This window comes from Cervus canadensis, chromosome 12 (genome assembly GCF_019320065.1).
Source record: "Cervus canadensis isolate Bull #8, Minnesota chromosome 12, ASM1932006v1, whole genome shotgun sequence".
Taxonomy (NCBI): Eukaryota; Metazoa; Chordata; class Mammalia; order Artiodactyla; family Cervidae; genus Cervus; species Cervus canadensis.
In genome coordinates, this window is record NC_057397.1 from 13,584,705 (window position 1) to 13,600,833 (window position 16,129).

The following is a 16,129-nucleotide window of genomic DNA, read 5'->3' on the forward strand; positions in this document are numbered from 1 at the left end:
TTGGAAAAGACCCTGATGCTGGGAAAGATTGAAAGCAGGAGGAGAAGGGGACGACAGAGGATGAGATGGTTGGATGGCATCACCGACTTGATGCACAAGAGTTTGAGCATGTTCTGGGAGTTGGTGATGCTGCAGTCCATGGGGTTGCAAAGAGTCGGACACAACTGAGTGACTGAACTGAACTGAACTGGCAAGGGGAAAAGGAGTAGGAGAGGGTTGGATTGAGAGTTTGGGATTAGCAGATGCCTGTGCTCTGCAACAAGAGAAGCCACTGCAATGAGAAGCCCTTGGCACTGCAACCAAGAGCAGCTCCTGCTCACCACAACTAGAGAAAGCCCACACGTAGCAAAGAAGACCCAGTGCAACAATAATAATAATAATAACAATAAATAAGTAAATAATTTAAAAACTAGTTTCCATCCTAACCTTCAGAATGTGAATACATCACCCTACAGGACAGAATGAACTTTACCAATGTGCTAAAGGATCATAACATGGTTAGATTATCATGGGCTATGCAGCTGGACCCCTTCTAGTCACGAAGGTGACTTTTTCCTTAACAGGGAAAAAGAAAGAGAGGAGAGTCAGAGCAATGGGGCTTTGACCATGGAATCAGAGGAATACAATTGCTCGCTGGATGTCCTGAGCCAGAGAATATGGGCAGCATCTAGAAGTTCAGAAGGCAAAGAAATAGATTTTCCCCTACCTAGAGGCTTCGGAAGGAACACAGCTGTGTCAACACCTTGATTTTGGTGTCACAAGACCTGCTCTAGGTCTCTGACCTCCAGACCTGTGAGAGAATAAATATGTTGTTTTAAGCCATTGGGTTTGCCATAATTTTTTACATAAAAGGAAATCAATGCAACATTTCGTTAATATGATCATTCATTGCAGCTATCTTCCTTTGTCATTTTCTCTGCAGTTTTTTTGGATTTAAAAGTTAGTTCTGCCAGTTACTAGCTGTTGTGACACAGAGCAAATTATTTCCCCTCTGTTTCCTCACCTGTAACATGGGAATAAAAAAAAATCTGCATGTCAGTGTTGTTGTGAGAATTAAATGTGACAATTTATGTAAAAATCATAGAGCACCAGGCTCATAGTAGGAACCCAGCAAAATATTCTTTCCATTGTTTGTTCTCCCAAACCCTAATGATTGTGAATTTCTTAATGAATTTCAAGATAATAATCAGCGTATGGCATTATGACATTTTCCAGACCCAAACAGTGTTGTTAAGTCTTCATTGTAGCTACTGCTAAAAATATCTAGGACCAAGTTGCTTACTTTGACTTTGACCTTGAAATAGTCAAATACTCACAGTGTGTTTAGAAGCCTAGTTCCTCTTTTGACTAGCATTTTCTGAATAGCTCTGGGCAAAAAAAAATTATTGTTTCTATTTATACCATTGCTTCCTTCCTTTGGAGTAACCTTTGGTATATAAATTCAAATATAATTTATAATTGAGATGGTAATTAAGACAGAAGGATGTGATTGGGTATTTTCCCCAGAAAGCATGTCCAAAAAACATTACTGTCTTAATGATTAAATTGTACTTAATGAACCCCATATTCTGCCAACGTTTGAAGTAGTCCCTTGTTGTTAATTAGGCACTTTTGAAATCCTTAGACTTTGGGTGTCTATTTGATATCAGGAAGGCGTGACATAATAAGTAGCCAGATTATCCAAGTTTCAAAGCTCAGTGCATTAGAAATCAATAAGTACTTATCAAATCCCTGCTTTTATATTAGTTCCTTGAGGACTGGGATTTTGTAGTTTTCTTTCCTCACATTTTTGGATAATTTGGGCAAATTATTTAGTATGTATTACATTCAGTGGTGTCTTCAAAAATTTTAAAGCCAGATAAGAAAACCCCAAATTACAAACAAATTACTTTTGTAGTTTCCTTTTTCTTAGCATAGTTTTCTATAGAAATATGTGTGTCTTATTTTTGAGCCATCTCTCCCTTAAAAAAAAAAATTATTTATTTATTTTTGGCTATGCTGGGTCTTCATTGATTTGTTTGGGCTTTTCTCTAGTTGCAGCGGGGGGCGGGGGGTGGCTACTCTTTGTTGCAGTGCACAGGCTTCTCATTGCGGTGGCTTCTCTTGTTCTGGAGCATGCGCTCTAGAGCAGTCTTAGTCGTTGCAGCACATGGGCTTAGTTGCTCTGCAGCATGTGGAATCTTCCAGGACCAGAGATGGAACCCATGTCGCCTTCATTGGCAGACAAATTCTTAACCACTGGACCACCAAAAAATACCTACCTCGGGACTTCTTGCTATGAGAAAAATAAAAGCCCATTTGGTTGGACCAGTATGGGGAGAGGTACCTTCTCCACCAAGGTTTCAGTGGGTTTGGGGTAGGGCTTTGGAAAGTGAGTGAAAAAGTGAAAGTCGCTCAGTCATGTCCAACTCTTCATGACCCCATGGACTATACAGGCCATGGAATTCTCCAGGCCAGAATACTGGAGTGAGTAGCCTTTCCCTTCTCCAGGGGATCTTCCCAACCCAGGGACCAAACCCAGGTCTCCTGCACTGCAGGCAGATTCTTTACCAGCTGAGCCACAAGGGAAGCACTTTGGAACCTGCATCTTTAACGTGAGCTCTGAGTGATTCTCAGAGCAGAAATCCAAGATCATCCTGAGGAAACTCTGCTTCTGCAGGTGTAAATAGGAAATTTAGTGACAACTGGGGAGGATGTCAGGAAGCATTTAACAAGAGGCTTCGTGTGTGCTGTTTTGGATCTGTCAGGAACCCTCTGGCCCTTATTAATTCCTATTAAGAGGAGAGGCACGCCTTTCCCGGGGCTGAGGAATCCAGGCATTTCTCATTACGGTGATAAGCACCCTCTTCCTTTTTATGAGCCATACCGTAAAAGGTGATTGTTTGCAACTCTCTCTTTGATAGGGATCGTCTTATGTTTTGTAAGTCTGGAATTTTAATCTTTATCTTTGCTGAGAATAACCACCTTGTAAGACAGTATATATGCACACACCACGTTGATTAAAACACCTTTGCTCCATCAGAGCTTGGGTCCCCGTGTCTTTCTCTCTCTTTCTCTCTCTATTCTGGCTAATTCCTTGGAGCGCGGAGGCCCGCTGAGCTCACTTTCTTGCCCGGGCTTCTAAGAACCTCTCGAGAAGGCGCACTGCGCCTTCACCCACTCGAGAGGGCGCCGGGTGCCTACGTGCAGCAGCGCGAGCCCTAAGAACAGGGCTCTGTTGGCTTTCCATGTAAACCAGGGATATCAGCCTCTTTCTCTCTCTTACTTTCTTATCGTCGACTCTGGACCACCAGGTTCCAGTCCATTAAAGGACCAACAGGAGGAGAGGAGAGAAGCGTCACAACTTAAGGTGTGGTAGCAAGTCAAGTTGCAAATTACCAGGGACACAAGAAAGCTTACAGATGATTATTCAGGCTTTAGATTGTAATCCACCAACATGATCCTTATATTTTCTAACTTATGAGATATCAAGGAAAAGAGCGGTTGTTCAGTTACTCAGTCAAGTCAGACTCTTTGTGACTCCCTGGACTGTAGCACTCCAGGCCTCCTGTCCTTCACTATCTCCCAGAGCTTCCTTAGACTCATGTCCATTGAGTCAGTGATGCCATCCAACCGTCTCATCCTCTGTCACCCCTTTCTCCTCCTGCCCTCAATATTTCCCAGCATCAGAGTCTTTTCCAGTGAGTTGGCTCTTCACATCAGATGGCCAAAATGTTGGGGCTTCAGCTTCAGCCTCAGTCCTTCCAATGAATAATCAGGGTTGATTTCCTTTAGGACTGATTGGTTTGGTCTCCTTGCTCTCCAAGGGACTCTCAAGAATCAAGTTCTCAAAAAAAAAGAGAATTCATGGTGAGACCGGAAATCAGTTTTAGCACATGCAGTAACTTCAATCCTCATTTAGCTTTATTATGAAATCCTACTGAGTAGCTGAAGTGAGAGCATTTTCCTACTAAGAATGGTTGCTCTATAAAATATTGTCTTGGGTGAACCCACACCAAGAAATATAAGACCTATTTGATTCGCCTAAGTGCAGTTCAGCAATTCCCTTTCTAAGAGGCAACACTGAATATAATAAATGGATGCCATCTGTGTCTAAATAAATCAGTGATTTTAATTGTCAATGTCAGGATGAAAAAAAAATTCTAATTTGCTTCTTCCTGAGAGTTTGTTATTTAGAGACATTAGCCCTAGCCCTCATTTTTAACCATGACAGATCACTTGCTGAAACAAATCCAAACAAATAATAGTCTATTTCTCCAGAAGAGATACTTATGTTAATGTTCCTTTTTGTTATAAAATAGCAAGCTCCTTAATGAGTTTAAAATTGGGCTTTACTGAGACTTAGTATTAGAATTCTTAAACCAAAAGATTTCAAAAAGTGTATGTAACAAATATAATGTCAATGGAGTTCATCTTATGCAGGAGTCAGGCATTTAAATGTGCCTAAAACACTCAGGTGTAGACATAAATTGACTTTGGAAACCTCTTAAATCATCCATATGCAGTGTAGCACCAAGAGCAGTTGTCTCTGGTCTTCAATGACATGGATGTTTAATACAGAATCCATCCTTTCATACTTTTAGGACTAAAAAGGAGGAGTTGAGAAGAACTGAGAAAAGCAGCAGGTTGAGATTACCCATAGCTCTGAATCCCCAGGGGATTCAGAGGAAAAGAGCAAACTCATGACCCACCAGGGGTTCAGTCTGGTGGGGAAGACAGACCGGAAAACAAATGGGGTGAGTGCTATGGGAGAGTTATGGACTAGCTGCACCATGGACCCTAAAGGAGCTGAACTGAACCAGAGTGAAAGGGAGGCAGCCAGGGCAGATATCTGAGAAGGCGCTGGCATTGCAGCCATTTCACAGCAGGACGTAAGCACGGCTGTGTGTGTTGTCCCTGAAAGCAGGAAAGAGGCTGAGGTCATCCCCCAGGGCTGGAGCACTGTGTGCTTCAGGAGATAGGCCTGATATTCCGTAAGAGACAGATAAGGCCCATGGCACAAAAAGCCTCAGAGACAGTGCCAAGGAGTTTTAAATGTATTCTAAAATGAATGGGCAGTCATTACAGAATGCTAAGCAGAAAAATGCACTGATTAAACATCCGTGCAAAAAAAATGTACTCTGATCAAATTTGGTGCCTATGTTCATTTCTGTAATGAACTTGGTTTTAGAACCATGGCCAGGGGACTTCCCTGGTGATCCAGTGGCGAAAACTCCATGCTCCCAATGCAGGGGGCTTGGGTTCGATCCCTGGACAGGGTAGATCCCACATACTGTAACTAAAAGATCTTGCATGCTGCAACTAAGACCCTGCACAGCCACAGAAATAAATATGAAAGAAAGAAAGAAACCCTGGTCAGGAATTTCACCTTCTAACATGACCACTCTGAGCTCTTTATATTTCCTCTGAAATTGGCATTCCAAAATGAAGATGATTTCCCAGGCAACCTTGTGTATTTTTCTGAATTTCTTTCTTTGGACCATTCTAACCCTTGGAGCCTTCTCTTTGAACCCAAGAAATTAACTTAAAAATAATTTAGTAGAATCTATTTATCCACTCCTTTTCATTCACTTATTTCCCTTAAAAGTCTAGTTTTTAAATTAATTAATTAAAAAATTTTTTTTTTTTTGGTTAACCTGGGTTTTCTTTCCTGCCTCTGGGCTTTCTCTAGTTGCAGCGAGTGGGTGTTACTCTCTAGTTGTGGTGGGCGGGCTTCTCATCACAGTGGCCTCTCTTTTTGCTGAGCCTGGGCTCTAGAGCACAGGCTCTAGAGTGCCAGCTCAGTTGCCCTGAGGCATGTGGAATCTTCCAGGACCAGGCATTGAACTCATGTCCCCTGCATTGGCAGGAGGATTCTTAACAGTGGTTAAGGTAAAGGTAGATAGTTGTCCAGGTCAGAAGTGAAAGATTACACTAATAACAGGAATAAGTAAATTTATATAGTGTCCTGAAAGGGGCTATTCTAAGTATTCTGCATTTCTTGACTCATTTAATTCTTAGAGCAACCCTGTAAAGGAAGCTGGTAGCAGTAAATTGTACTACCTCTTTTTGTTTGTTCATTTTATTAATTTATTTATTTCTTCCCCATCGGCAAGTCCCCAGGGCTAGCTTTTAAGTGAATCTATATAGGAGGAAAAAAATGTGACCAGGGACCACCACTTTGTGCTTTAAATGCAAATGATAACTATTACTGAAGACAATGAAAGATTAGCCCAAATCTCTAGTCCTTGGGGCAGTATTTCTATCATATGACACTTTGTCTATACAAAGGAAATTTAGAATCAAAACTGGTTGTAAAGGAACCAGTTTGGAGGACAGAAATCCTGAACAATTATTCCATTTGCCCAGAGGCCATGCACAAGGATAGCCTGCCTATCTATATTTGTTTATCACATAAATCTGTGGCTTCCCTGGTGGCTCAGCTGGTAAAGAATCAGCCTTCAATGTGGGAGACCGGGGTTTGATCCTAGGTTGGGAAGATCCCCTGGAGAAGGAAAAGGCTACCCACTCCAGTATTCTGGCCTGGAGAATTCCACAGACTGTATAGTCCATAGGGTTGCAAAGAGTTGGACACGACTGAGCGACATTCACTCACTGAATGTAAGGTCACAAATAGAAAAACCTTCTCTAACCTGAGCATACTTTAAAATAGAACTCAAGGGACTTCCCTGGTGGTCCAGCGGGTAAGACTCTGTGTGCTTCTAGCGCAGGTTCGGTCCCTGGTCCGGGAACTAAGATCCCACATGCCACATGGCCAAAAAAATGAACAAACAAGCAATGAAAAACCCCAAATTTAAACTGTAACGTACATCTTCATTTGTTTCTCTCTTAATTGGGTATGCAGCGTAGTGCCATAGTTGAGAGCAAAAGCTATAGAACTAGACTAACGGGGTGCAAATTCCAGCTCTGTCTTCTGCTGTGTGATCTTGGGTACATCCTTTAACTTTCCAGAGCCTTCATTTCCTCATCTATAAAAACGGTAGTACAGGACCTCCCTGGTGGCACAGTGGATAAGAATCCACCTGCCAATGCAGGGGACACAGGTCCAATCCCTGGTCCAGTAGGATTCCACATGCCAAGGGGCACCTAAGCCCTTGCACTACAGCTACTGAACCCATGCTCTAGAGTCTGCGAGCCGCAACTACTAAGCCCACGGGTTGCAACGACCGAAGCCCTAGCACGCATGCGCACATGTGCCTAGGGCCTATGCTCTGCAACAGGAGAAGCCACCACAATGAGATGTCCGTGCCCCGCAAGGAAGAGTGGCCCCCACTCATTGCAATTAGAGAAACCCCGCACAAAACAAAAATAAAAGACCAAGCACAGCCAAAAATAAATAAGTGGATAAGTTAATGTTTTAAAAAGTGGTACAGGGTTGCTCTAAGGATTACATTAGTCAAGAGATGCAGAGTAATTAGAACAGCGCCTTTCAGAACATTTTATTTATTCCTGCTAGAAAGGGTTATCTTTCACTTCTGATCTGGACAACTATCTACTTTACTTTTTTAAAAGCCTGAAAACTATTTTTAATGGCACAGAAAAAATTCTAAACATATGTCTATTTGCATAATTATTTTCCTTAAAATCAAACTAGGCACTGTGCAGTTGAACATATAATAGATTTTTCTAGGATATATCCCCCAAATACTAATGCTTGACCCTGTTTAATGATCTCTGATAAAATGAGTTTGTATCAACAATATTTCAAAACAATCTTAACATCCTTGGGTGAATGAAAACTGAATAAAAAACTATTGAAGTATAGTTGATTTACAATGTTATTTAGTTTCAGGGGTACAGTAGAATGATTCAGATATATATATCTCTCTGAAAAAGATATATAATATGTATTATATTTTATATTTTTTCACATTATTTTGCATTATAGGTTATTACAAGATATTGAATAGAGTTCCCTGTGCCATACAGTACATCACTGTTTATCTATTTTATATATAGTATTGTATATCTGTTAATCCCAAACTCCTAATTCATCCTCTACTTCCCCTTTGGTAACCTAGTTTGCTTTCTATGTCTGTGAGTCTGTTTCTGTTTTGTAAATAAGTTCATATGTGTCAGTTTTTAGATTGCACATATAAAGCTATGTCATATGATATTTGTCTTTCTCTGTCCAATTATATACATAGTACATCTTCTTTATCCAGTACTCTGTTGATGGACACTTCAGTTGCTTCCATGTCTTAGCTATTGTAAGTAGTGCTGCTATGAACATTGGGGTGCACGTATCTTTTCAAGTTTGAGTTATTGTCTTTTCTGGATATTTGCCCAGAAGTGGGATTGCTGGATCATATGGTTTTTAATGGAACCTCCATAGAGTTCTGCATGGTAGTTGCACCAATTTACATTCCCACAAACAGTGTAGGAGGGTTCCCTTTTCTCCACACTCTCTCCAGCATTCATTATTTGTAGACTTTCTGATGATGGCCATTCTGACTGGTGTGAGGTAATACCTCATTGTAGTAAAACTGATTTGTAATGGAAATCACTCTCTGAGAACAATACTGGTGGGCAATAACAGCATCATTGGGTGACAGGTTCAGACACATGCCCTCCAGCCTTTTAGCCAAGAGAACAGACTAGAACAGAGAATTTCCTGCTTTTAAACTTTGACTTTTCTAATCTATGTTAAGGCAACCACCAAATGTATGGAAAATATTACCAGTTGCTTAACAGCAGTATTCTCTTTCTTTTGTGATTATTGAGTATGTGTATAGTCACACTGAAAATTTATACTAATTATAATTAACTTACATAATTATATTAATTTATATTATGGACTTCTGTTACCCTTACTTTATCCTAGAGGCCTAAAAACTTTTAAATATGCACACATTTGTCATTCAGATTGAAGGCCCCAATATAAGTTTTTTCACTTTTTTTTAAGCTATATATGTGCTGGTATCATACCACTATATTATGTACATTATAAACATACACTAAGATAGAACTTCACAAAGAATGAGTTAACATATTTGTTAAAGATCTGCATTAGTTCCCTGTTGCTGCTGTAACACAAACTTAGTTGCTCACAACTTATCTCTTATGGTTCTGAAGGTCAGAATCTAAGATCGAGGTGATGGGGCTGTAGACTTCACTTCCTTGCCTTTTCCAGCTTCTAGAAGCCACCTACATTCCAACCCCTTCCCCACATCATTCCAGCCTGTTGCTTCTGTTTTCCCATCTCCTGCAATGTACCTTGATCCCCCTAACTCCCTCTTCTAAGGACCTTTGTTATTACATTGGCCCACCCAGGTAACCCAGGAAAATCGCCCCATCTCAAAATCCTTAATTACAGCCACAAAGTTCCTTTTACTGTGTAAGGTAACATATTCACAAGCTCAGGAAATTAGGACCTGTACCTCTTTGGGGGCCTATTCAGCACACCACAAAGTCTGATGTTCCTAAAATCTCCTGTGTTACATGAACCTTGCTATAGAGATGACCAGTCTGGACACCCACTGGGGGGCTAAGCCGGGGGAGCTTCACCAGAAAGTCCTCCTGGACCATCATGTTTCAGGCTAGTAAATCCTGGCAGGCTCTGAACACATATTTGTTATTCATGTAATTTGTAATACCCAGAGCGGGGGGGAAAAAAAGCAGTAAACACACAAAAGGAGGATTGATTCTCTCTAGACCCTTCCCCAGTGTGCACACGTGAGAAAAGATGTACAAGTCTGTGGGGACTGGATCTCTGAGCACAGGATGAATCAGCTGAAATCCTAGAGGAGCAAATTTGAGGGGTGTCTCCTGGATGGGGGTCAGCATCTTCCATGGTTCCCATCACCTTCTGAATGAAAGCCAAGAACTTCGAACTGCTCTCAGGCCATTCAGGATCAGACCCTTGCCTCTCTGTCATCCTCTCTCTGAGCACCCCCTAGTGGTGCTTCTGGCGCTAGCACAACCAAGGTCCCTTCAGTTGTCCTGTCAGTCACATGCGTTCTCTATGCCCCAAAGACCTGCCAGCACAGGAACTCTGAACAAAACTCCTCCTTTAAGGAATTCATCCTCTCTCGCTGCCTCAGTGAATCATCCCCTCAGACTATGGGTTCTCTTCTCTACCCTCTTTGTAACATGAGTAACTCTGTATCTATTCTGATGAAGATGGAGCTACATAATTTGTGGAGCTCTGTGCAAAATGAAAAATGAGGGGTCCCTTTGTTAAAATATTATTAAGAATTTTAATGGAGAAGGAAATGGCAACCCACTCGAGTATTCTTGCCTGGAGAATCCCAGAGACAGAGGAGCCTGGCGGGCTGCCGTCTATGGGGTCGCAGAGTCGGACACTAGAGTGACTTAGCAGCCGCAGCAGCAGCAAGTATTTTAAGACAACAACAGCAGTGTTAAACCAAGGACAGGGCCCTTTTAAGCCCCTGGCCAAGCGCTGTTGCACAGGCTGCATACTCGTGACGCTTGCCCGTGACCCACTGTGGGTTCCCCAGGCCTAGGTGCAGGGCCCCCTGCACGTTGGCACAGAAATAGGACAGGAGCGTACACGCACGGGCAAATGGATGAGCTTGCGGCTGCTTCACTGCAGTCTGACTCCATCAGCACACGGCCTTCTTTCCTCTCTGTGTATCTTTGTGCATCATCTTTTCTTCTGCTCTTGACTGTGCCACGTGTGGAACCTTAGTTCCCCAGTGAAAGCAAAAGTTGCTCAGTTGTGTTCGACTCTTTGCGACCCCATGGACTGTATAATCCATGGAATTCTCCAGGCCAGAATACTGAAGTGGGTAGCCTTTCCCTTCTCCAGAGGATCTTCCCAACCTGGGGATTGAACCCAGGTCTCCCGCATTGCAGGCGGATTCTTTACCAACTGAGTTATCAGGGAAGCCCCAGGTTATCAGGTTAGTTCTCCAACAAGGGATCAAACCCATGCCCCCTGCAGTGGAAGCATAGAATCTTAACCACTGAACTGCCAGAGAATTCCCCTTTTCTTCTTATAAGGACAGCAGTCATTAGATTTAGCATCCACCTTAATCCAGTATGCCCTCATCTTAATTATCACATCTGCTAAGACCCTATTTCCAAATAAGGTTACATCCTGAGATTCCAAGTGGAGGTAAGTGAGGGGGAGGGCACTCACTATTCCACCCACTTCATTTGCTAGAAAACCTTCTTCAGAATGTGGCAAGAATATTATTTACTGATAGGTATTTAACAGTGCATATGACTTGTAACTTAATTTGTATTTGCCACGGAAACTTAAAGGAGTCATAAAGCCACACAAGCTGTAGCGAGGCATGCATAACAAATAGACCTTAATTATAACCTGGAGAGCTAAAAAAAAAAATTGGATGTGATCATGTAACTAATAACAGTTATGATAGAAAATCTTGGAAACATGAAAAGCAACAAAAAAGGATGGGGGAGGAATAGGATAACACATATTTATTTCATAAGAAAAGTAAGGAGAAATCCAGAACTGCTCCTTTTTCTGCCAGGTCTGTTTGTAAATGACTGTGACCTAACTGGCTAGAGTTTCCTAGGTAGTTCCCCTCCTCCCTGGAGAGACTAGGGGGAACTCTAAGAGTTTAGAATGTCTTTGGGACTCAGCAGTTGACATAAGTGTTGCTATAAGGGTTAGGAACAATATATCACTTTGCACATGTTAAGTAGATGGGGATCTGAGAGAGGCCTCTTGAGGGTTTCATTAAAATAAAGTGTTGACATTTGGCAGTTCCTTGCTGAACCATTATTTCATTAACTGTTTAAACTATTACGGAAGTATGGAGGGTTTAAGCAATTTTTTTCAGTTTCAATGAGGTATAAAATAACAATAAGTAAAATTGTAATGAGCTTCCCAGATGGCTCCATGGTAAAGAATCCATCTGCCAGTGTAGGAGACTCAAGAGACACAGGTTCAATCCCTGGATGGGGAAGATCCTCCAGAGTAGGAAATGGCAACCAACTCCAGTATTCTTGCTTGGAAAATCCCATGGACCAAGGAGCCTGGTAGGCTACAGTCCATGGGGTCCCAAAGAGTTGGACAGAACTGAGCACAAGCACACACAAAATTGTAATATATTTAAAGTTGTACAAAATAATGATCTGATATACGTCTACATTGTGAAAGGATTCCCACAATCAAATTAATTAAAAGCCATCACCTCATACATCTTTTTTTTTTTCTTTTGGTGAGAACACATAAGATCTACTCTGTTAGATGACATTAGGCCCTCAGAACTTAATCATCTTATAACTGAAACTTTATACACCTTGATCTTTATCATCTCCCCATTTCCGCTGCCTCCCACCCCCTTGGGATCACCATTCTGTTCTGTTTCTGTGAATTCCCCTTCATTCTTTGTTTGGATTTCACATATAAATAACATCATATAGTATTTGCCTTTCTCTGTCTGCCTTATTTACCTTAGCATAATGGCCTCCAACTTCATTTATATTGAAAAAACAGCAAGATGTCTTTCTTTTCTATGGCTGAATAATATTCCTCTGTGTGTGTATGTGTGTGTGTGTGTGTGTATCACATTTTCTTTATCCATTCATCCAACAGGCAGTTGGATTCTCTCCATATCTTGGCTATTGTGAATAAAGCTGCAGTGAACATAAGGGTTCAGATATCTCTTTCCGATAGTAATTTCATTTCCTTTGAATATACACCCAGAAGTGGGATTGCTGGATTATATGGTAATTCTATTTTTAATTTCTTGAGGAAACATCATACTGTATAGTGATTGTATCAGTTTCAGTTCAGTTCAGTCGCTCGTGTCCGACTCTTTGAGACCCCATGGACTGCAGCACGCCAGGCTTCCCTGTCCATCACCAATTCCTTGAGCCTGCTCAAACTCATGTCCATCGTGTTCGTGATGCCATCCCACCATCTCGTCCACTGTCATCCCCTTCTCCTCCTGCCCTCAATCTTTCCCAGCATCAGGGTCTTTTCCAATGAGTCAGTTCTTGCATCACGTGCCAAAGTATTGGAGTTTCAGCTTCAGCATCAGTCCTTCCAATAAATATTCAGGACTGATTTCCTTTAAGATGGACTGGTTGGATCTCCTTGCAGTCCAAGGGATGCTCAAGAGTCTTCTCCAACACCACAGTTCAAAAGCATCAATTCTTTGGTGCTCAGCTTGCTTTATAGTCCAACTCTCACATCCATATGTGACTACTGGAAAAACCATAGCTTTGACTAGATGGACCTTTGTTGTCAAAGTAATGTCTCTGCTTTATAGTATGCTGTCTAGGTTTGTCATAGCTTTTTTTCCCAAGGAACAAGCGTCTTTTAATTTCATGGCTTCAGTCACCATCTGCAGTGATTTTGGAGCCCCAGAAAATAAAGTCTGTCACTTTTTCCATTGTTTCCCCATCTATTTGCCATGAAGTGATGGGACCAGATACCATAATCTTAGTTTACTGAATGTTGAGCTTTAAGCCAGCTTTTTCACTCTCTTCTTTCACTTTCATCTAAAGACTCTTTAGTTCTTCTTCACTTTCTGCCATAAGGGTGGTGTCATCTGCGTATCTGAGGTTATTGATATTTCTCCCGGCAACCTTGATTCCAGCTTGTGCTTCATCCAACCTAGCATTTCTCATGATATACTCTGCATATAAGTTAAATAAGCAGGGTGACAATATACAGCCTTGACATACTCCTTTCCCAATTTGGAACCAGTCTGTTGTTCCATGTCCAGTTCTAACTGTTGCTTCTTGACCTGCATACAGATTTCTCAGGAGGCAGGTCAAGTGGTCTGGTCTCTTAAAGAGACTCCCATCTCTTTAAGAATTTCCCACAGTTTGTTGTGATCCACACAGTCAAAGATGTAGTCAATAAATCAGAAATAGATGTTTTTCTGGAACTCTCTTACCTTTTCTATAATTCAACAGATGTTGGCAATTTGATCTCTGGTTCCTCTGCCTTTGCTATATCCAGCTTGATCATCCGGAAGTTCACGATTCACATACTGTTGAGGGCTGGTTTGGAGAATTTTGAGCATTACTTCACTAGCGTGTGAGATGAGTGCAATTGTGCGGTAGTTTGAATACTCTTTGGCATTGCCTTTCTTTGGGACTGGAATGAAAACTGACCTTTTCCAGCCCTGTGGCCACTGCCGAGTTTTCCAAATTTCCTAGCATATTGAATGCAGCACTTTCACAGCATCATCTTTTAGGATTTTGAATAACTCAGCTGGAATCCCGTCACCTCCCCTAGCTTTGTTCATAGTGATGTGTCCTAAGGCCCACTTTAGATGTACCAGTTTACATTCCCACTAAACCTGTATGGGGTTTTTCTTTTCACCACACCTTTGTCAGCGTTTGTCATCTCTTGTCTTTTGTGTGTGTGTGTGTGTGTGCGTAATAAAGTTTTATTAAAGTATAAAGGAGATAGAGAAAGCTTCTGACATAGGCATCAGAAGGGGGCAAAAGAGTACCCCTTTGCTAGTGTTAGCAATGGAGTTATATACTCTCCAATGAATCCAAAGAATGTCTGGAGGTTGCAAAGACCTCACCAGACCCACTCCCATAATTTACATTTTAAGATAACAGAGTTGGCTAGAAGGTTTAATCCAAAGATTGTCCTCAGAGGATACATCCTTGTTTCCCATAATTTACATTTTAAGATCCAAAGACTGTCCTCAGGCAGGATACATTATTGTTATATAATCCTAAGGAATGTAGAGGAAAAAAAGTAAAAAAAAGTTTGTCCTTTCTTCCTCCTTGAATATCCCAGACCTCTCTCTCCTTGGGGACCCCTAGACTTCTTATCAACCTGCCTAGGAAATGACTTTCTCATTCCCCCCTTTTCTTTTAGGAGAATTATGTTGCCTAGGGAAAAGGGGCGTCGTTCTCATTCCATAACTGCTTCCGAGCTGACAAGGAGCGTTGTCCCTAAATTGGTGAGGCAACATATTCTCCTAATCCTCATAGTGAGGATGTCTGATCCAGGGGCTCCAAGTAATAGTTGGAGGAGGCTGTGACACTCATAGGAGCTCGGACAACTATTTGTAAATTAAAAGCTTTTAGATGATTAGAAAACCCCATTATAAAGTTACAGATGTAAGGCAAAATAGTCATTAAACCAAGTTAAAATCAAAATGAAAAGTCACATTATGTCCATAGTTACATCAGTCCATCTCAAGGTTGTTAGATGTCATCAGTTTAAGAAGAGGCATCACATGCGATTGTTGAAGGTATTTGCAGACTTGGAGAAAGTCCTTTCCTTGAAGTGGAGATGTCCACCATGGGACGCCTTTCACTGATGAAGAGGGGAGTGCTCCGCAGACCCAGCAGTTAGACCCAGCAGTTAGACTCCTATGCTGTGGAATGCAGCATAGGAGTGAGCCCAGGACAGGAAGGCATTGTCTTTAGGATCAAATGGCAGACTCAGGATTTCTGGAGTCAGCAGAAGTAGGCTCACATAGATTATCAGGCCCATCTTGTCCTGAAGGATCCCGGACGAGCCCCCAAGATGAAAGGTTGTTGCTGAACGATGAGACGCGGTATTCTTGGCCTCCGGAGGAGACGAATTCAATCCGGGGCCAGAGACGAGGCTGGATCGCTCAGAGCTTTTGTGTAATAAAGTTTTATTAAAGTATAAAGGAGATAGAGAAAGCTTCTGACATAGGCATCAGAAGGGGGCAAAAGAGTACCCCTTTGATAGTGTTAGCAATGGAGTTATATACTCTCCAATGAATCCAAAGAATGTCTGGAGGTTGCAAAGACCTCCATCTCTTGTCTTTTTCATAATAGACATTCTAACAGGGGTGAGGTGGCATCTCATTGTGGTTTTGATTTGCATTTCTCTTATGATTCGTGATGCTGAGCACCTTTTCTTGTTCCTATTGACCATTTGGATGTCTTCTATGGTAAAATGTCTCTTCATCTCCTTTGTCCATTATTTAATTTGGATATTTGGTGTTTTGTTTTGCTATTGAGTTATAAGAGTTCCTTATATATTCTGGATATTAACCCAATATATAAGGGTTATATATTATGTACATGGTTTGCAAATACTTTCTCTCATTCCATAGACTGCCTTTTCATTTTGTTGATGGTTTCCTTTTGGATGCAGAAGATTTTTAGCTTTGTTACTGAACTCAGGTTCAAGGGCTTATTGCTCAAGAGCCTAATAATGAGAGACAAGGGTTGGGTA